Source organism: Ixodes scapularis, unplaced genomic scaffold (assembly GCF_016920785.2).
Source record: "Ixodes scapularis isolate PalLabHiFi unplaced genomic scaffold, ASM1692078v2 PGA_scaffold6__148_contigs__length_123643588, whole genome shotgun sequence".
Classification (NCBI taxonomy): Eukaryota; Metazoa; Arthropoda; class Arachnida; order Ixodida; family Ixodidae; genus Ixodes; species Ixodes scapularis.
In genome coordinates this window covers 23,253,553-23,275,951 of record NW_024609881.1, presented here as the reverse complement: position 1 = coordinate 23,275,951, position 22,399 = coordinate 23,253,553, and positions in this window count along the sequence as shown.

Sequence of the window (22,399 nt, the reverse complement as noted above, 5' to 3'; positions counted from 1 at the left end):
TAAAATGGGGTGAAAATTTTTTACAGTGTAGATAGTGCAGAAAACTCCGAGGCGTCATCAAGGTCAAATAGGGATTTGCGAAGGGGATCTGTGAGGAGGGTGGGGTTGTAGTTACGTTGCTCCCACGTGCCTGTGTGGCAGCTGCATGTGCTGCAGCGTTTCCTCCTGGGACCCCGGTATGGGCTGGCGTCCAGAGGATCTGAACATCCGCGCCCAAGTCTTGAAGCATCCGAATGCGTTTACGGATTTCAACAGCGGTAGCATCTTCGGTCGTTGGTGTTGACAGTTCTTCTAGAGCTGCGACGGAGTCCGTGTAGATTTGGTATGTACGCGTTAGCGTCTGTTCTCTTTGAAGATCAGGGAGGTTGGGAATAGAGCAGGTCCCTCCCCATATTGCTAATAGTTCAGCCTGCAGGGCAATAAGACATATAAATAGAATGCCGCTTACCAGAACAGCAAACTCTTCATCTGAATTGTAGCGATTCTGGTGACCACTGGAGCACACCATTCTACACACCGACTGGGATAAGTGAAAAAGCATCCCTGTATAGTTGATGGCCGCTATCTTGAAGTCCATGGAAGCCCCCTCAAGGCAGTTGGCCCCCCATGTGACTCAGAACGACGTCGAAAAACCTTAAAAAAAGGGAACAGATATTGAAGTGTTTGAACACATATCCAATAATAGGACCACCAAGCGTTTCGTTTTATACGTTTATCAGAGCTCTTGAATGCTTACCTTCTGTAGGTAGCTTCAGATTTGTAGGCAGCAAGCCGTAAACCATTAGCACTACCACACCATTGACTGTGGCGTGCTCCGTGTTCACTTAGTAAAACTGCCGGGGTCACTTTAAAGGTCCCGTCCGCGAACCACGTAGTCGCCTGAGCCAGACAGCTCAAGTTGCGCTCGAAGATCAGAGGCCAGATTCACGAAACGATCTTAGGCCAAAAATGTGCGTAAGACAAAACTTAACGGGGCAGTGCAACGGTTTTAATGTTGAAAGAATTGCCAGTTTGCATTTTTTATATTGTTCACCCTGTTGGAAAATTTCGATGACGGAAAGATGACGGAAAAGGCTCATACAAGCGTAACCGTAATATGGGACATTCTTTACAAGCGAATCGGCGGATGGAGTATAGTGGATTAAGGCGGAATGATACAGGTAGGCGGAACCATACAAGCGTGTCGTATTATGGGACATCCTATACCAGCGTAGTGGAATATGGCGGAACCATGTGGAACCATACATGCATAACGTAATATGGGACAACCTATACCAGCGAAAAGGCGATATCAGCACGGTGGTATCGCCAGCATGTTGGAGCCATATGGCTCCAGCATGTTGGAGCCATATGGCTCCAACATGCTGGTTTCGCCTTTTCACTGTTGTACAGGGCGATTTAGTTTTAAGCTTTACATATATGTTTAGAAAGGTCGTGAAAGCTAAATTAATGCGGTTTGTGCAGGCGAGTTATACGGCCAGGCGTACGTAGTATAGGGGCCTAGTCGTAACAATCAGTCAGATAATTAAATACAATTTGTTAATTGTTAATTTCTATGTTTACAATTGTTAATTAACTTTTTAATTAGTGAAAATAAAAATATGGTTTCAATTAGAAACTTGCTGAGTCATTGAAAACCACAAAATCAACTCTTTTTAGGAGGATATAATGCAAGGGTAGCCTTTTACGCGTTCTGTAAAAACGCTTTATTTGAACTAGTTTCTAGGTTTCAGTTTCTTATCAGGGCTCATCTCTGCGCCCAAGGTCCTGTTCCCCCTTAGACACGCAACGCACGTGCGCCTTGCTTCCCTCCATCCTACGAGGGAGGCGAGGGGGCGGCTTCGCACTGCGGCCACCGGGCAGCAGGACCGCAGGTGCAAAGATGCGCTCTGGTAAGAAACCAAAGTCTGGAAACGCGTCCAAATTGACCATTTTTTTAGAACGCCATAAAATGCTGCCCTTGTTCTATATCTTCACAAAGAAAGTTGATTTAGTGTGTTTTGATGATGCTTAGCAAGTTTCTAATTGGAACCATGGGTCTATTTTCACTGATTAAAAATTTCAGGAACATACTGTACTTAGAGAGAGGCTGAAGCGGTTTTGTATTTGAGAAAACACTTTTAAATCTTCTTCATGTGACCTCCAGAATCTCAAATATCAAAATTATATGGTAATTTTATGAATCGAGGCTGCATAGAGTCATTTTTAAAGCGCTGTGAAAGCACTTCCTGGAGAGCGACGTCACAAAAGTGGCTTTCGAAATCTTTGCTCATGCATCTTCAGCACCTATCAAAGCTATGCACGCACGTGCTATTTTTTAAAAGGGCAGAAAAATGTGTCACGACTGGTGCCAATGCGGGAGAACACACCTACAAAACTTGAGATTGGACGAGCGGCCCTTAAGCGACGCGTTTGGCGGCCGAAAGGTCTTCTTACGATGTCACTATTGGTAGGATGTTTTTTTGTTTTCTCATGTTTAGTTATACCTTTGCGAAAAACGAACGGGATATTCAGATTCGCGAGATAAAACTATGCTAGAATGAACCTCCATCTAGTTTTCTGAAAGAAGACTGGCACATTTCTGTAATAAGCTGACTGATCATTACAAATTAGCCTTTTATACTATGCCGCCCTGGCCATATAACTCACGTGCACAGACCGCATAAATGTAGCTTTTACGGCTTTTTTAAAACAAATCTGTAAAACATACAAAAGAAACACTCTCCAGAATGTCCCCCAATACGATACGATTGTATGGTTCCTTTCCCGCTTGCATTGTTCAAGAAAGACCTGTGGACATCCAGCGTTTCATTGGAATGCTGGATGTCAGCGAGTGTACATCAGTGAGTGGTTTCAAACAAGCTTGATGTTTGCACACCAGTAAGCTCTTGTCCGAGGCTCACCAGGAGCACTAAGAGCAGAGGCAAAATGTTGTGACGTGGTAAATTTGGTTGTAGGTATTTATTTTTAGAAGACCTGCAAGCAACAAAGTTTAACTGTGCTCAAAAGAAGATAATTAAAAATTCAATACTGAACAATGGTGTCCCTTGAGCTGTCAGACCAAACTCCCACTCTTGCCACTTAGGAGTTCCTAACTTGTGCGTAGAGGATCAGCACAACCCAGATTTGTGCTGCAAGTGCACCTGCAATACAAAAGTTGAATAAGCATGAGATGAAATATGAGACGTTTACAATTCTCTGTAACGTGAAATTAGAGCACAGATCTTGAAGAGGAGGATGGGAGGGTATGCCCCTCCTCCCCCTCCCCTCCTCCTCTTCTGCTCCCTCCCATTTAGCGGGACATTTCCCTGAATTTAGCGGGAAAATTTCCCCATTAAATTTAGCGGGTTAAGTTTCCCACTAAATTTAGCGCGGAAATTGATGTCACATGACCTCAACACAAATGCAGTTTTCCCGCTAAAAGTAGCGGGGAAAATGACGTTGCATGACCGTGTCATGTCATCCATAAAAAATTCAGTTTCTCAGCTAGACTTAGCGGAAATATTAACGTCACATGACCGCAACAATAATTCAATTTACTGCCAAGTTTAGTTGGGCGGTTACGCCGAGGGCGACGCCGCGAAACGCAGAAACGGGTGCTAAGAGCTGCGCTAAAAAAACTAAATGCATCAGGTGAAATAAGGTGAAAATTAGAGATAAGAAAAAGAGAAGAGAATCTAAGATACCGTTCTCAGATCCTTCCTTTTGTTCGTTCTCAAATGTTTTGATTTCAAGAAATGTTTATATCTTTATTCATACCCAGAGAACCCCTCCCAGTTTCAGCATGAATGCAATAAATCAATGCAGACTAGACCTTGTAAACTATAATGCACATGAAAATGAATGTTCGCCACATAGTCATGTATGAGTCAGTGGCTCAGATCTCTAAATACATTTGTATTGAGGAACATTCTTGAATAAAACTTCTGGGCTTTGAATTCGACAGTTTGTACTTCCATAAGGAACACTCTATGGCACTGATTTTTTTTTGTGACACATCAGAAACAGCAGTGTCATCCTTGCATACCTAACAAGAATTTGTTTTTTTTTTTTTAGCATGGCATGTGCTATTTTAATGCTTATACAGCCTCCTTTAACAAAATTTCCTTTGTAGAGCTTTTTATTGGTTCTTATTTAACTCGCACGACAGATTCGGGACCTTGAATTCTCACTCGGCATCAACAGTTTTATATATTAATGTAATAGTGAAAGACAAGATTAATGGTCTTGAGTACGGCTCGACAAGCACAGATGTTGAGAAAAGTACTGAAGAAAACTCAAATGTCAAAATAAAAATAAGCTGGAATGTGGATACAATTAAGGACATGGTCATGAATACAGTAGCAGATTCAATATGAAGAATACGTGTTAGACGCACACTCAAAGAAACCTGTTGCATCTATATTCATGCAAATTACTTCGCAGAACCCAGCGCTGCAGTCTCGGGTGCGAGTTCGCTGAATGAGTCCACTGAAAATGAGTGCAGACGGAAAAAGCAGTTTGGTCTGCGACAATGAGCATTACATAGGCAAGTGACATGTCATTGTTACTGTTACAGTGCCGAATGTTTCAAACTGCCAGTCGCATCATTCTGGAATTCCATCCGTATATTACAGGGTTTGGCTCTCTCGAATGCTTTGCGAGAAAAATTATGAACTGGAAATGTCTAGCGTAGTTCTATAAAACTACTTCCAGAATCCTAACTCAGCATCGTAAAGAATATAAAAAGTTTCTAGAGATAAGGTTAGTGCAGGAGTTGAATAAACTAAATACTTAGTTTTGTGAAACCATCTTGCAGTAGTAAACGTATAAAGTTCCCCTAGGTAGAGCTAGTCATTACGGATGATTGTGCCCATTGCATACCATAAAAATTTAATTTGCGACCTACAATATTTACAGACTCAACCAACTCTCAATAAGTGGAACACTTGGCATTAAAGATTGGTCTCACCATGACTGTCTGCAAACATCCACATAATAATAAACCTATGCATTTCAAGAAAATATTTGGAGCAAGCTGTTTAAACTGCCATAACACTTTTTAAACTAATAGAAAGCCTGTAGTGGGCCACAACTTAAGCAGTTTTTACTTCATTATGAAGGGCAATAACAAATATGTGAAGCTTAAAACTAGGCCTGCACTGAATTGCTTTCTTAAGTTGAACGTGCTATGCTCGGTTCAATATATTATCTTTGCAGAGCTGACAATGTGCAAGTTCCCATTTTTTTTATATTTCACATCTCCCGACTGCTGGGTGGGGTAGGTACATAAGATTAATGACACCAACGTAACACAATGATTATTTTAAGAATTTGTTTGGGTATGGCACTAGCGAAGCCATCTGCGGGAAGTTATTTCTGTGACTCCGTCGAACCTACATCCGTGGGCTTTAAGTTCACATGTGAATCATGTCTGCAGACGCCTTTTTGTAATTGGAACTTCATCCAACCCGAGATTTGAATGTTTTTTGCATTTTAGGCTTAGTAGTGCTTTTGCTGTTTCACTTCAAGAATAGGTAAGAATGCTTATTTCGAGTAGCACACCTAACACTTGGTGGCATGAGGACTCCCTTGTCGTGATGCTAATCGAAAGTCACAGGCAGGGAGATACTGTGATGCTCTTGTTGCTGGGATTACCTCCCCCATGGTCCCGGCCGGACCACAGAAGAAGATTGAGTCCAAGCTTGTGGCCACTAGGATCTCCAGATATTGAGGCAACCAAGTAGCTGGAAATAAAAACAAATCACAATCAAGTACTTGGCAGAGCTACATTAGAATGGCTAGCATATTCTTTCATGATCAGCACATAGATCCTTTTGTTTTTATACTTTGTACTTGTACCTATTAAAAAACTGCTCCTTCACAGCCATAGACACACCCCAGGACAAGGCCACACAGGCCTTGAAATGATGGGTACCGAATTAAGGCGAATGATCAAATGCATTCATTTAACCCTCTTTCACCCCAACCTGGGAGATTTCTGTCAAATATTCACATTTAACTCTAAAGACTATAAAAAAAACCTACTAATGCAATGCAGAGCCGTATAGTGGGAGAGTTTAGCCAGTGGGTGTGGTGACAAAGGTGCCGGAGAGGAGGAAAGGGAGGAGAGCGCCGAAGGAAAGAGAGAGAAGGCAGAAAAAAGGAGACGACCGCTATTTTGACGCAACGCTGTTGCCGCGGAGCACTGCTGAGGCTATGTGTCGTCTGCTACTGGCCTAATTCATTTTTGCCTTTATAAAAGTTTGCGTTTAAACATGGAGAAACTTCTTTCTTTAGGTATTTAAGCCACCGAGGAATAACACTATATTATTTTATTGCCAGAGCCTGCCAAATAAAAGCAAAGGGCAGGTGTCTGGATAGAAAGAGTTTAGTTGGCACACCAAGAGGATAACCAATAAAAATGGGTACCACTCTGCGCAAAATGCCTAAAAAGCGTGCATCTCTACTTGACACTAACAGCGGCACACACTATCTATTTTACTGACTAAAGGGTACTAGATCATTATTTTCAGCTAACTAGTAAAAATAGACAACGGCTAAAAAAAAAGCAATGGCAAAACCAACAATCGAATTCGCCTGCTCTCCAGTGGCACGACATCTATAGAAGGCAGACCTGCAGAATGAACAAGCAGTCTAAAGAAGAGTATGTCCCATGTATAATTTGTTTCCATGCTGCAAAGCAAGTGCTGGAAAGAGGTTTCACGACATTAACAAAATTTCTTGCAATCAGTTGAGAACAAGTTAGAGCAGTGAACTTGTCCTTGCCCTTGGCATAACGTTGTTGCCCATGGAAACTCAAATAAATTTGTGAATAAAAACAAAAAAAGACTAACCTTCATAAAAAAAATCTAACTTTTGCAAAGAAAAGTTATCTTGAACAAAATATGCGGGATACAGTTGTACAGCATCCATTTTTGTGCTGAACCAATTTCGAGGCAAATCTGCGACAATGAAAAGAAAACGCCCGAGTACAATTAAGGGAAAGACAGAAAGGATGCATACCTACAACAAAAAAATTTAGAACGACCACGGGCAGGAACCTCCCCTGTTGGAAAATTTCGATGATGGAAAGATGACGGAAAAGGCTCATACAAGCGTAACCGTAATATGGGACATCCTATACAAGCGAATTGTCGGATCCAGTATAGTGGATTAAGGCGGAACGATACAGGTAGGCGGAACCATACAAGCGTGTCGTATTATGGGACATCCTATACCAGCGTAGTGGAATATGGCGGAACCGTGTGGAACCATACATGCATAACGTAATATGGGACAACCTATACCAGCGAAAAGGCGATACCACCACGGTGGAGCCATATGGCTCCAACATGCTGGTTTCGCCTTTTCACTGTTGTACAGGGCGATTTAGTTTTAAGCTTTACATATATGTTTAGAAAGGTCGTGAAAGCTAAATTAATGTGATTTGTGCAGGCGAGTTATACGGCCAGGCGTACGTAGTATAGGGACCTAATCGTAACAATCAGTCAGATAATTAAATACAATTTGTTAATTAACTTTTTAATTAGTCAAAATGAAAATATGGTTTCAATTAGAAACTTGCTGAGTCATTGAAAACCACAAAATCAACTCTTTTTAGAAGAATATAATGCAGGGGTAGCCTTTTACGCGTTCTGTAAGAACGCTTTATTTGAACGAGTTTCTAGGTTTCAGTTTCTTATCAGAGCTCATCTCTGCGCCCAAGGTCCTGTTCCCCCTTAGACACGCAACGCACGTGCGCCTTGCTTCCCTCCATCCTACGAGGGAGGCGAGGGGGCGGCTTCGCACTGTGGCCACCGGGCAGCAGGACCACAGGTGCAAAGATGCGCTCTGGTAAGAAACCAAAGTCTGGAAACGCGTACAAATTGACCATTTTTTTAGAACGCCATAAAATGCTGCTCTTGTTTTATATCTTCACAAAGAAAGTTGATTTATTGTGTTTTGATGATGCTTAGCAAGTTTCTAATTGGAACCATGGGTCTATTTTCACTGATTAAAAATTTCAGGAACATACTATACTTAGAGAGAGGCTGAAGCGGTTTTGTATTTGAGAAAACACTTTTAAATCTTCATATGACCTCCAGAATCTCAAATATGCAAATTATTTGGTAATTTTATGAATCGAGGCTGCATAGAGTCATTTTTAAAGCGCTGTGAAAGCACTTCCCTGGAGAGCGACGCCACAAAAGTGGCTTTCGAAATCTTTGCTCATGCATCATCAGCACCTATCAAAGCTATGCACGCACGTGCTATTTTTTAAAAGGGCAGAAAAATGTGTCACGACTGGTGCCAATGCGGGAGAATATACGTAGAAAACTTGAGATTTGACGCGCGGCCCTTATGCGACACGCTTGGCGGCCGAAAGGTCTTCTTACGATGTCACTATTGGTAGGATGTTTTTTTGTGTTTTCTCACGTTTAGTTATATCTTTGTGGAAAACGAACGGGATATTCAGATTCGCGGGATAAAACTATGCTAGGATGAACCTCCAATCTAGTTTTCTGAAAGACGACTGGCACATCTCTGTAATAAGCTAACTGATCATTACAAATTAGCCTTTTATACTATGCCGCCCTGGCCTTATAACTCACGTGCACAGACCGCGTAAATGTAGCTTTTACGGCTTTTTTAAAAAAAATCTGTAAAACATACAAAAAAACACTCTCTAGAATGTCCCCCAATACGATACGATTGAATGGTTCCTTTCCCGCTTGCATTGTTCAAGAAAGACCTGTGGACATCCAGCGTTTCATTGGAATGCTGGATGTCAGCGAGTCTACATTTGTGAGTGGTTTCAAACAAGCATGATGTTTGCACACCAGTAAGCTCTTATCCGAGGCTCACCAGCAGCACTAAGAGCAGAGGCAAAATGTCGTGACGTGGTAAATTTGGTTGCAGGTATTTATTTTTAGAAGAATTGCAAGCAGCAAAGCTTAACTTTGCTCAAAAGAAGATAATTAAAAATTCAATACTGAACAATGGTGTCCCTTGAGCTGTCAGACCAAACTCCCACTCTTGCCACTCAGGAGTTCCTAACTTGTGCGTAGAGGATCAGCACAACCCAGATTTGTGCTGCAAGCGCACCTGCAATATAAAAGTTGAATAAACATGAGATGAAATATGAGACGTTTACAATTCTCTGTAATGTGAAATTAGAGCACAGATCTTGAAGAGGAGGATGGGAGGGTATGACCCCCCACCCTCTAACCCTCCTACTCTTCTGCTCCCTCCCATTTAGCGAAAAATTTCCCTGAATTTAGCGGGAAAATTTGCCTACTAAATTTAGCGGGTTAAGTTTTCCACAAAATTTAGCGCGGAAATTGATGTCACATGACCTCAACACAAATGCAGTTTTCCCACTAAAAGTAGCGGGGAAAATGACGTTGCATGACCGTGTCATGTCATCCATAAAAAATTCAGTTTCTCAGCTAGACTTAGCGGAAATATTAACGTCACATGACCGCAACATTAATTCAATTTCCTGCCAAGTTTAGTTGGGCGGTTACGCCGAGGGCGACGCCGCGAAACGCGGAAACGGGTGCTAAGAGCTGCGCTAAAAAAACTAAATGCAACAGGTGAAATAAGATGAAAATTAGAGATAAGAAAAAGAGAAGAGAATCTAAGATACCGTTCTCAGATCCTTCCTTTTGTTCGTTCTCAAATGTTTTGATTTCAAGAAATGTTTATCTCTTTATTCATACCCAGAGAACATTCCCAGTTTCAGCATGAATGCAATAAATCAATGCAGACTAGACCTTGTAAACTATAATGCACATGAAAATGAATGTTCGCCACATAGTCATGTATGAGTCAGTGGCTCAGATCTCTAAATACATTTGTATTGAGGAACATTCTTGAATAAAACTTCTGGGCTTTGAATTCGACAGTTTGTACTTAAATAAGGAACACTGTATGGCACTGATTTTTTTTGTGACACATCAGAAACAGCAGTGTCATCCTTGCATACCTAACAAGAATTTTTTTTTTAGCATGGCATGTGCTATTTTAATGCTTATACAGCCTCCTTTAACAAAATTTCCTTTGTAGAGCTTTTTATTGGTTCTTATTTAACTCGCACGACAGATTCGGGACCTTGAATTCTCACTCGGCATCAACAGTTTTATATATTAATGTAATAGTGAAAGACAAGATTAATGGTCTTGAGTACGGCTCAACAAGCACAGATGTTGAGAAAAGTACTGAAGAAAACTCAAATGTCAAAATAAAAATAAGCTGGAATGTGGATACAATTAAGGACATGGTCATGAATACAGTAGCAGATTCAATATGAAGAATACGTGTTAGACGCACACTCAAAGAAACCTGTTGCATCTATATTCATGCAAATTACTTCGCAGAACCCAGCGCTGCAGTCTCGGGTGCGAGTTCGCTGAATGAGTCCACTGAAAATGAGTGCAGACGGAAAAAGCAGTTTGATCTGTGACAATGAGCATTACATAGGCAAGTGACATGTCATTGTTACTGTTACAGTGCCGAATGTTTCAAACTGCCAGTCGTATCATTCTGCGAGTTCCATCCGTATATTACAGGGTTTGGCTCTCTTGAATTCTTTGCGAGAAAAATTATGAACTGGAAATGTCTAGCGAGTTCTAAAAAAACTACTTCCAGAATCCTAACTCAGCATCGTAAAGAATATAAAAAGTTTCTAGAGATAAGGTTAGTGCAGGAGTTGAATAAACTAAACACTTAGTTTTGTGAAACCATCTTGCCGTAGTAAACGTATAAAGTTCCCCTAGGTAGAGCTAGTCATTACGGATGGTTGTGCCCATTGCATACCATAAAAATTTAATTTGCGACCTACACTATTTACAGACTCAACCAACTCTGAGTAAGTGGAACACTTGGCACTAAAGATTGGTCTCACCATGACTGTCTGCAAACATCCACATAATAATTTCCATAAACCTATGCATTTCAAGAAAATATTTGGAGCGAGCTGTTTAAACTGCCATAACACTTTTTAACACTAATAGAAAGCCTGTAGTGGGCCACAACTTAAGCAGTTTTTACTTCATTATGAAGGGCAATAACAAATATGTCAAGCTTAAAACTAGGCCTGCACTGAATTGCTTTCTTAAGTTGAACGTGCTATGCTCGGTTCAATATATTATCTTTGCAGAGCTGACAATGTGCAAGTTCCCATTTTTTTTATATTTCACATCTCCCGACTGCTGGGTGGGGTAGGTACATAAGATTAATGCCACCAACGTAACACAATGATTATTTTAAGAATTTGTTTGGGTATGGCACTAGCGAAGCCATCTGCGGGAAGTTATTTCTGTGACTCCGTCGAACCTACATCCGTGGGCTTTAAGTTCACATGTGAATCATGTCTGCAGACGCCTTTTTGTAATTGGAACTCCATCCAAACCGAGATTTCAATGTTTTTTGCATTTTAGGCTTAGTAGTGCTTTTGCTGTTTCACTTCAAGAATAGGTAAGAATGCTTATTTCGAGTAGCATACCTAACACTTGGTGGCATGAGGACTCCCTTGTTGTGATGCTAATCGAAAGCCACAGGCAGGGAGATACTGTGATGCTCTTGTTGCTGGGATTACCTCCCCCATGGTCCTGGCCGGACCACAGAAGAAGATTGAGTCCAAGCTTGTGGCCACTAGGATCTCCAGATCTTGAGGCAACCAAGTAGCTGGAAATAAAAACAAATCACAATCAAGTACTTGGCAGAGCTACATTAAAATGGCTAGCATATTCTTTCATGATCAGCACATAGATTCTTTTGTTTTTATACTTTGTACTTGTACCTATTAAAGAACTGCTCCTTCACAGCCACAGTCATAAATACACCACAGGACAAGGCCACACAGGCCTTGAAATGATGGGTACCGAATTGAGGCGAATGATCAAATGCATTCATTTAACCCTCTTTCACCCCAACCTGGGAGATTTCTGTCAAATATTCACATTTAACTCTAAAGACTATAAAAAAAAACCTACTACTGCAATGCAAAGCCGTATAGTGGGAGAGTTTAGCCAGTGGGTGTGGTGACAAAGGTGCCGGAGAGGAGGAAAGGGAGGAGAGCGCCGAAGGAAAGAGAGAGAAGGCAGCAAAAAGGAGACGACCGCTATTTTGACGCAACGCTGTTGGCGCGGAGCACTGCTGAGGCTATGTGTCGTCTGTTACTGGCTTAATTCATTTTTGCCATTATAAAAGTTTGCGTTTAAACATGGAGAAACTTCTTTCTTTAGGTTTTTAAGCAACCGAGGAATAACACTATTATTTTATTGCCAGAGCCTGCCAAATAAAAGCAATGGGCAGGTATCTGGATAGAGTTTAGTTGGCGCACCAAGAGGCTAACCAATAAAAATGGGTACCACTCTGCGCAAAATGCCTAAAAAGCGTGCATCTCTACTTGACACTAACAGCGGCACACACTATCTATTTTACTGACTAAAGGGTACTAGATCATTATTTTCAGCTAACTAGTCAAAATAGATATTCTCGCCGACTTGCTTTTTAGGAAAATTTTTAAATTTACAAGAACTATTAAGACAATGGCTAAAAAAAAGCAATGGCAATACCAACAATCGAATTCGCCTGCTCTCCAGTAGCACGACATCTATAGAAGGCAGACCTGCAGAATGAACAAGCAGTCTAAAGAAGAGTATGTCCCATGTATAATTTGTTTCCATGCTGCAAAGCAAGTGCTGGAAAGAGGTATCACGACATTAACAAAATTTCTTGCAATCAGTTGAGAACAAGTTAGAGCAGTGAACTTGTCCTTGCCCTTGGCATAACGTTTTAGTGTTGCCCATGGAAACTCAAATAAATTTGTGAATAAAAACAAAAAAAGACTAACCTTCATAAAAAAAATCTAACTTTCGCAAAGAAAAGTTATCTTGAACAAAATATGCGGGATACAGTTGTACAGCATCCATTTTTGTGCTGAACCAATTTTAAGGCAAATCAGCGACAATGAAAAAAAAACGCCTGAGTACATTAGGGAAAGACAGAAAGAATGCATACCTACAACAAAAAAATTTAGAACGACCACGGGCAGGAACCTCTGATGAGGCTCTCGGAGTGACTCCCTGCAATGGGCCTGCGCAGACCAGAGAACAAGATCTGTCAGAGCTTGCAGCCATAAGGTGCTTCATACCATGAAGTTCCAGAAGTAGCTGCAATTGCAAGCAAAGTGCATTTCATTTCTCTGCAGAATGGAGAGTTTAATAGCTAGTATGCATTCATAAGGTGATACAGTCACGAATGCAGATTTTTCAATGCAGCACTATATCACCAAATTGTTAACCGTGCCGGGCAACACTAAAAACCGGGAGCATTATTCCAAAGTATCTCAGTTTAAAGTTAACCACGGCAGAAGCTGCAAGCCATGTGACCTTCTAGTTGGATGCCATGGTACGTCGAGCTTATAATCATGTCTCACACTGTTTTTGCTGCAATGCCTTGTAGTGTCAAAAGTGGTCCAGCTTAAAGAGATGCAAAGTATAGACGTTTGTGAGTGGGGCCCTGACCTAGTCTTGAGCTACATTGCGAGGAAGGACGTTTCAACCGGGATGTTTGCTGTCTGCATCCACACGACCAGCTTGTGCACAGCGATTGCTCGTGCCGAGTACATGTCCTCGACAGTGCCATTATTTGACAAGCAGTTTTATGAATGTTAAACATGACTGACTTGCAGAGAGACTGCATCTCAACGGCTAATGACTTGGGATACCTAACTGAATACTGATATATTAACTGAATGCAAAACAAATTACCTAGCAGGCATTAAATTTATCAACAGGGTGGGTCGACTCCGCATTAAGTTGGAGTCGATGCGTCAGGCACGTAGCCAGGATTTTGTTTCAGGGGGGGGCCCCCTCATAACAAAACGCTGTATGAGGGGGAAGGGTGAGAAGGACCCATGCAAAATGGAAGATATCGGGGGGGGAGGGGGGGGGGGGCGGGCCTCATAAGCCTCCCCCTGGCTACGTGCCTGTGATGCGTAATAGGACAATACAAACAAAGATATGCCTTACAATTCCTTTTGCACCCCCAAAATGATGTGTTTTTGAAGGTAAGATACACAATGTTCTTGATTCAGAAAGTGCCTCAGCTGTACAAATGCATATGCAGTAAGGGCAGTCGCCAAGCCTATTCTCCTCAGCTCTGTGCAGGTTAAGCTAAGTTAGAGTATAGAGGTACACGCTCATGGCAGCATGAGAAAGGCAGGGAGAAGTCTCCGTTGTTCCACCACCAGCCCGTCTGCTACCTTCGATGACGTTTCAGCACCTCGTGAACCTGGAGCAAGCACATCTGTCCAAAGTGGGGTGAAAAGCACAAGCACGTGCTGGAGGACGCCCAGCCATTCTCTTTTTGTCATCGGCTATTCTACATATTTTAGTATGACATATTTTTAAGTGAGAAAAAGTATTGCAAATATGCAGTCCAACTTTGACCATAATACAGAAGTCTGATAAAGATAACAGTTGCAATTATAATGCAATTAAATGCAAAGGGGCAAGCGAGCTGGACAATAATGATGAAACCTGGCTGTGTTTGGAGATTTATGTTTGTCCCTTGTCCCTCTTGTTCCCCTTCTCCAGGGATTATTTTCATCATAACAGTTGCCATTCACCATTTTCCAAATAAGTGCTCCCACCTATCGGAACATCTACACATGTGGTGCGTGAGTGGGTTCAGGACTGAGACGCTAGAAAATGAAGCGCTCACAAGGCTTGTCTGGCCCTTCCAACCATGCGGGTACATTCATCGCAAATCCCAGATTTTTAGACAAAATTATTTAGAATAAGCAAATCTTGTCTACGCCCGAGGTAGAACATTGAATTGTGATTCCCCCATATTGTGCCAACCATCCTTCAACCTGCGGTACCACCTGCAAATGAACTATGTTGTGCTGCAGCACGCGTCCATGCTGCCTGCTTGAGAAGAAAACCACTGCTCATGTTGAAGACGACATCTCACAATGTACAGGCAACAATGTTTAACGAACTAAAACAAAGTGGATATCATTCAATAGACACAGATAGGCTTACAAAATGTCGAAACCATGATTGTTGTTGTTGGTTTTACTCCTGCATACAAACATAAGTGACTTCCTCTTTCCTCCGATGTACAGTAAAACCCCCTTATCTTCGTGGCCCCTATTTCTTCTCGAATCGGTCACAGAGGACATAATCGCAGCCACTGAATTCTGCAAAATTAAAGGGCGCGAAAATTAAAGGTTCGCCAACATTAAAAAGTTTACTGTTCTTCCGTGTGTCACATGATGTTAACATTTCAAGGAGACTGAAGGCATTGGTTTAAGAAAAAATTGACCTATGAAAAAAATGCCCTTCTCCAGGTTAGGCACGCGAGGTTCTTCTGCACTACCTATAAGGCGGCAAGTTTGTTTCGGCAGAGCTTTTGGTTAAACGGAGTCACAAAAGTAGCTATACTTGGAGTCAACTATTTTGTGCTGCATTATAAAGCTAGAGTAAATTCCACTGTAATTCTGCACAGCACTGTTTGTTGCGAGAGCATATGTGGTTTAGTGTTGCATCCCATTTGCATGATCTAGAGAAACTAGCGCTGACAAACTTAAAGCACTCAAAAAAAAAAGAAAACAGCCGACTGTGGGAACATTGAGAGATGCACACATGCGAACTGTGCATTTCTTAAAAGTGAATTCGAGCAAAGGTAAAGACAATATGTATACTTACGGCGGCCATACTTGCCTTTCCATAGCATGACCACTTTTCCCTCGGTAGCGCCATCCAGTAAGCACCAGCAACACGCCCATAAGACGCCGCCGACTCATGGATTGAATGACGACCCGCCTGAGGTCTTGGAAGGAGATCCGGAACACTGCTTTAGGCCAGATGTTGTATCTGGAGGGGGCAGGGACTAAAAGTAAAAATTAACCAATTTATCTGAAGCGCTACATTCCTATAGCATAAACTCTAGGATAGCAGTATTTTTTTTTTTTGAGGTCAGTGATGCATTTGAATTAAGCACAAATGGTTGGTTTATATGATGAACCTGCAGCTCCTATTTTCCTTAAGTGTAACGGAGTGTCTAACGTTACGTCCGACGGAACCCGAAATAAAAATTAAAGTTACGCCCAACGTAACTGTCAAGCATTCGAGTTGCGTCCGACGTAACCCAAAATAAAAATTAAAGTTACCGTATTTACTCGAAAATAGGTCGAACCCTATTTATTGGATCTACCAAGAACAAAAAAAGAAAAATTCAAATATAGGTTGACTTTTTTATTTTTAAGAACTGGGGAAATTTTGGGCAAAAGAAAGAAAAAAACCTTTATTTACATCACTCTCAGCTAAATCACGGGGTGATGCCAAAAACTTCATCACCGTCAGAACTTCTGGACATGTTATCATCGTCCGAAGCTTCGTCAGCTGGGTAGACATCCTCGCAAATTCGCAGCAATACTTCACTGACACCGTTGTAAAATGACAAGAAACGAAAAAAGGTGCGAAGCGACGGAAGACAAACTACAAAGACGGAAGCAAAGCCGCCGTGTCGCCATGAGCAACACGCGAGCCGAGCCGCCTCAAGCAACTAACAAAAATAACATATATATTTTTTTTTTTGTGCGCGTTTGCGAGGATGGAGGGTAAAGTGCATGGCGCATCGCGTTCCTCTCCTTACCCGTTGCCCAGCAAGGGGAATGCTAGAGGCGCGATGTCGAAATCCGACGCGCACCGCGGGCGGCGAGCCATTTCGGCAACCAAAAGCTTTTTGAAACAAGAAGCGGCGCGGCTCTACGGCAACGCCGGCTCGGTGACTCGATAGCTTCATACCTCCTGTAGGGTCTCAAAATTTGGTCGCGAATGTAGGTGTCGAAATTCTTTAGTCACAATTTCCAAGAGAGAAAAAAAAAAAAAAGAAAAGGTCGATTTGTATTCGAATAAACACGGCAGTCAGCCGCGCGAAAAGACACACATTATGAAAGCGATTGGTGCGAGCGACCAAGGCGATGAGCGACGTTTTCTAGAAGCCCAAGAACCGAGCGGCGCAAGCAGCGAGTGTGACATCTTCGGCGCTCGGCAGCGGCTCTCGTAGCTTCTCGCCGTCGCTCGTCTCGTTGATCGCTATATTGCTAACATGCCGTTCAGAAAGGCGCTCTAAGTGCTTACCATTGCATTGGGACCAGCCTCGCATCCAACCGTAACCAGTCTTGACTTTTTCTTTTTTTTTTAGCCGCCCAGGTAGAAGTTAACATCGTACATACACCGTTTTCAAGCATGGCTCCTCGTTCATTGCTCGATTTACATTTTCAGCAAATGACCGCAATGAAGCACAATTATTCTAGTTCAAAATTCTCACGAACACTTGGCACGCATGCTTATACTGTAGCGCACCTAACGTAATTTAAAAGTAGAACGAAAACGGAACGAGATTCACTTACCGCTTCACGGATCCTAGGCCTTCGGATCCTAGGCCTAACGGCCGTACTTGGAAGTCGCCTGCGGTCCGGCGATCGGACGAGTCGAGCCGGCCTGACGCAGGCTGACCACGCCTGGTTGAACTATGAGAGGCGCCGTCCAGTTGAGAGCCAGAGACGCAGTAGAAACGGACCGCAAAACATCTGTCCCGTAATCGTAAACGAGCCAACGACCCCCCCACCGCTCTACCTTCGCCATCTCCGCGACGACCGGAAGTGGAAGCCGCAAAGTTAGAAAAGCCGCGGCAGGGGAAGCTACTGGGCGGAAGCTTTAAGTTTCGGTTTCGCTTTTCTCCAACGCAGGCTACGGTCGCTACGGTTTCGGGCTGGTTGCGACGACGCGAGGGGCCACGAAAAGACGCCAAGTTGGCCGAGAACGAGTCACGGCCCACGATACGAGCAACGGGCCGTTTGCCGCTGTCGACCGGCGATGCGGTATCCGCGGCTTGGTGTCACGATCGGTTTGTTGCCGTGCGCGTTGACTCAAAGCTCGAAGTTATGCAGTTCCATTCCGGCACCAGCCGCACCACGTTTTCCGGTGCATCGCACGTGGAGGCCTTTCGGCGCATTCAGTGAACGTAAAGATCGTGCCCGCTGTCTTCGGTGCTGTGGAAGAAGCGTCGATTGCTGGGCTAGTTGGTTTTGGAATTTGGAATACATTTTAGCGCCCTGTTTTTTGAGCGCTAAAAAGTATTCCAAACTGTGGAAGAAGTTGGGAGACGGAAGGCGTCGAGGACTCCAGGCCGGGCCGCCGGTTCACTCTGAACGAGAGGCTACGTGTGTGTGCACGCTTTGAGGAAGCCTCCGCGTTTCGCCGCGCTAGACCTCGCCGATCGCGACCGGACCAACCGGACCCCGAGTCCGAGAGGCTCTTACGGAGCCAGGAACTGCACCGAGGTAGGAGCTGCTCGTTCTGCGCTACCATGCAGTGCTCTACAGTGCTCAGAGCTCTCGGTGTCATTCGTGCTTGCACCGAAGCCTTTGTGACCCCTTCGGACGCGCAAGTCGTACTTCGCAAAGGTTTGGACGGGGCCACCCTCACCGAGCAGCTCCGCTATATTCCGCTTACTTATGATAGCAATAAAAGCTTGCGTTCTCGGGAAAAAAATTGCGGGACCGCTCTCCGCGCCGCCGACGAGGTTGTCCGCCGCCATGTTCTCAGCTGTTCACTCGCTCCCGCAGCGAGCACCTTCCGATAATCCTCCCCGTTCCAAAATGCGATGCGTTTTGCGCATTGTGCCGTTTACATGACCGCATATTGAATGCGGCAACTGGATTCAATGCGACTAAGTCGCATTCGTGTAAACGTGGCTTATGTTCTTTTTCGACATGTATGGTGTATGTAACGATAGCGGTGGTGAACGATGGACGTTTTTGTTGGAAGATGGCGGTCGTCTTTCTGCATGTATAATTTGGCTATACCGGTGGTATTGTGGTATAAGCGTTTTGGTGGAAAGACAGCAGTCACCTACGTCATCGGACGCAAAATCATACCAGCCACACCGAATCATATCGGCAAGCAAAGTGGCTGCCAGTATAGACAGACCCGGAGCCATAGCGGTGCCGGTATCTCCAGTTATGCAGAACGCCAAACCAAACTAGCTGCATTCGTAACACAAAGAAATTACGGTGGTGTCATACCAGAACTGTACAAGCAGCAGGTTTGTTTCTTGTACGTTTTTCCAATAGGGTCTGGTGAGGCTCTCGGAGTGACTCCCTGCAATGGGCCTGCGCAGACCAGAGAACAAGATCGGTCAGAGCTTGCAGCCATAAGGTGCTTCATACCATGAAGTTTCAGAAGTAGCTGCACTTGGAAGGAAAGTGCATTTCATTTCTCTGCAGAATGGAGAGTTTAATAGCTAGTATGCATTCATAAGGTGATACAGTCACGAATGCAGATTTTTCAATGCAGCACTATATCACCAAATTGTTAACCGTGCCGGGCAACACTAAAAACCGGGAGCATTATTCCAAACTATCTCAGTTTAAAGTTAACCACGGCAGAAGCTGCAAGCCATGTGACCTTCTAGTTGGATGCCATGGTACGTCGAGCTTATAATCATGTCTCGCACTGTTTTTGCTGCAATGGCTTGTAGTGTCAAAAGTGGTCCAGCTTAAAAGAGATGCAAAGCATAGACGTTTGTGAGTGGGGCCCTGACCTAGTCTTCAGCTACATTGCGAGGTAGGACGTTCCAACCGGGATGTTTGCTGCCTGTAACCACACGACCAGCTTGTGCACAGCGATTGCTCGAGCCGAGTACATGTCCTCGACAGTGCCTTTATTTGACAAGCAGTTTTATGAATGTTAAACATGACTGATTTGCAGAGAGACTGCATCTCAACGACTAATGACTTGGGATACCTAACTGAATACTGATATATTAACTGAATGCAAAACCAATTACCTGGCAGGCATTAAATTTATCAACAGGGTGGGTCGACTCCGCATTAAGTTGGAGTCGATGCGTCAGGCACGTAGCCAGGATTTTGTTTCAGGGGGGGCCCCCTCATAACAAAATACTGTAAGAGGGGGAGGGGGGAGAGGAGGACCCATGCAAAATGGAAGATATCGGGGGGGGGGGCGGGCCTCATAAGCTTCCCCCTGGCTACGTGCCTGCGATGCGTAATAGGACAATAGAAACAAAGATATGCCTTACACTTCCTTTTGCACCCCCAAAATGATGTGTTTTTGAAGGTAAGATACACAATGTTCTTGATTCAGAAAGTGCCCCAGCTGTACCTCGGCTATTCTACCTCAGCATATGCAGTAAGGGCACTCGCCAAGCCTATTCTCCTCAGCTTTGTGCAGGTTAAGCTAAGTTAGAGTATAGAGGTACACGCTCACTGACAGCATGAGAAAGGCAGGGAGAAGTCTCCGTTGTTCCATTACCAGCCCGTCTGCTACCTTCGATGACGTTTCAGCGCCTCATGAGCCTGGAGCAAGCACATGTGTCCAAAGCGGGGTGAAAAGCACAACCACGTGCTGGAGGACGCCCAGCCATTCTCTTTTTGTCATCGGCTATTCTACATATTTTAGTATGACATAATTTTAAGTGAGAAAAAGTATTGCAAATATGCAGTCCAACTTTGACCATAATACAGAAGTCTGATAAAGATAACAGTTGCCATTCACCATTTTCCAAATAAGTGCTCCCACCTATCGGAACATCTACACATGTGGTGCGTGAGTGGGTTCAGGACTGAGACGCTAGAAAACGAAGCGCTCACAAGGCTTGTCTGGCCCTTCCAACCATGCGAGTACATTCATCGCAAATCCCAGATTTTTAGACAAAATGACTTAGAATAAGCAAATCTTGTCTACGCCCGAGGTAGAACATTGAATTGTGATTCCCCCATATTGTGCCAACCATCCTTCAACCTGCGGTACCACCTGCAAATGAACTATGTTGTGCTGCGGCACGCGTCCATGCTGCCTGCTTGAGAAGAAAACCACTGCTCGTGTTGAAGACGACATCCCACAATGTACAGGCAACAATGTTTAACGAACTAAAAGAAAATTGATATCATTTAATAGACACAGATAGGCTTACAAAGTGTCGACACGATGATTGTTGTTGTTGGTTTTACTCCTGCATACAAACTTAAGTGACTTCCTCTTTCCTCCGATGTACAGTAAAACCCCCTTATCTTCGTGGCCCCTATTTCTTCTCGAATCGGTCACAGAGGACATAATCGCAGCCACTAAATTCTGCAAAATTAAAGGCTGCGAAAATTAAAGGTTCGCCAACATTAAAGAGTTTACTGTTCTTCCGTGTGTCACATAATGTTAACATTTCAAGGAGGCTGAAGGTATTGGTTTAAGGAAAAATTGACCTATGAAAAAAAATGCCCTTCTCCAGGTTAGGCACGCAAGTTCTTTTGCACTACCTATAAGGCGGCAAGTTTGTTTCGGCAGAGCTTTCGGTTAAACGGAGTCACAAAAGTAGCTATACTTGGAGTCAACCATTTTGTGCTGCATTATAAAGCTAGAGTAAATTCCACTGTGCTTCTGCACAGCACTGTTTGTTGCGAGAGCATATGTGGTTTAGTGTTGCATCCCATTTGCATGATCTAGAGAAACTAGCGCTGACAGAGTTAGAGCACTCAAAAAAAAAACAAAAAAAAAAACAGCCGACTGGAAACATTGAGAGATGCACACATGCGAACTGTGCATTTCTTAAAAGTGGATTCGAGCAAAGGTAAAAACAATATCTATAATTACGGCGGCCATACTTGCCTTTCCCAAGCACGACCACTTTTCCCTCGGTAGCACCATCCAGTAAGCACCAGCAACACGCCCATGAGACGCCGCCGACTCCTGGATTGAATGACGACCCGCCGGAGGTCTTGGAAGGAGATCCGGAACACTGCTTTAGGCCAGATGTTGTATCTGGAGGGGGCAGGGACTAAAAGTAAAAATTAACAAATTTATCTGAAGCGCTACATTCCTATAGCATAAACTCTAGGATAGCAGTATTTTTTTTTTGAGGTCAGTGATGCATTTTAATTAAACACAAGTGGTTGGTTTATAACTTTATATGATGAACCAGCAGCCCCTATTTTCCTTAAGTGTAACGGAGTGTCTAACGTTACGTCCGACGGAACCCGAAATAAAAATTAAAGTTACGCCCAACGTAACTGTCAAGCATTCGAGTTGCGTCCGACGTAACCCAAAATAAAAATTAAAGTTACCGTATTTACTCGAAAATAGGTCGAACCCTATTTATTGGATCCACCAAGAAAAAAAAAAGAATTAAAATTTAGGTCGATCTTTTTTTTTATTTTTAAGAACAGGGGAAATTTTGGGCAAAAGAAAGAAAAAAACCATTATTTACATCACTCTCAGCTAAATCACGGGGCGATGCCAAAAACTTCATCACCGTCAGAACTTCTGGACATGTCATCGTCGTCCCAAGCTTCGTCAGCTGGGTAGACATCCTCGCAAATTCG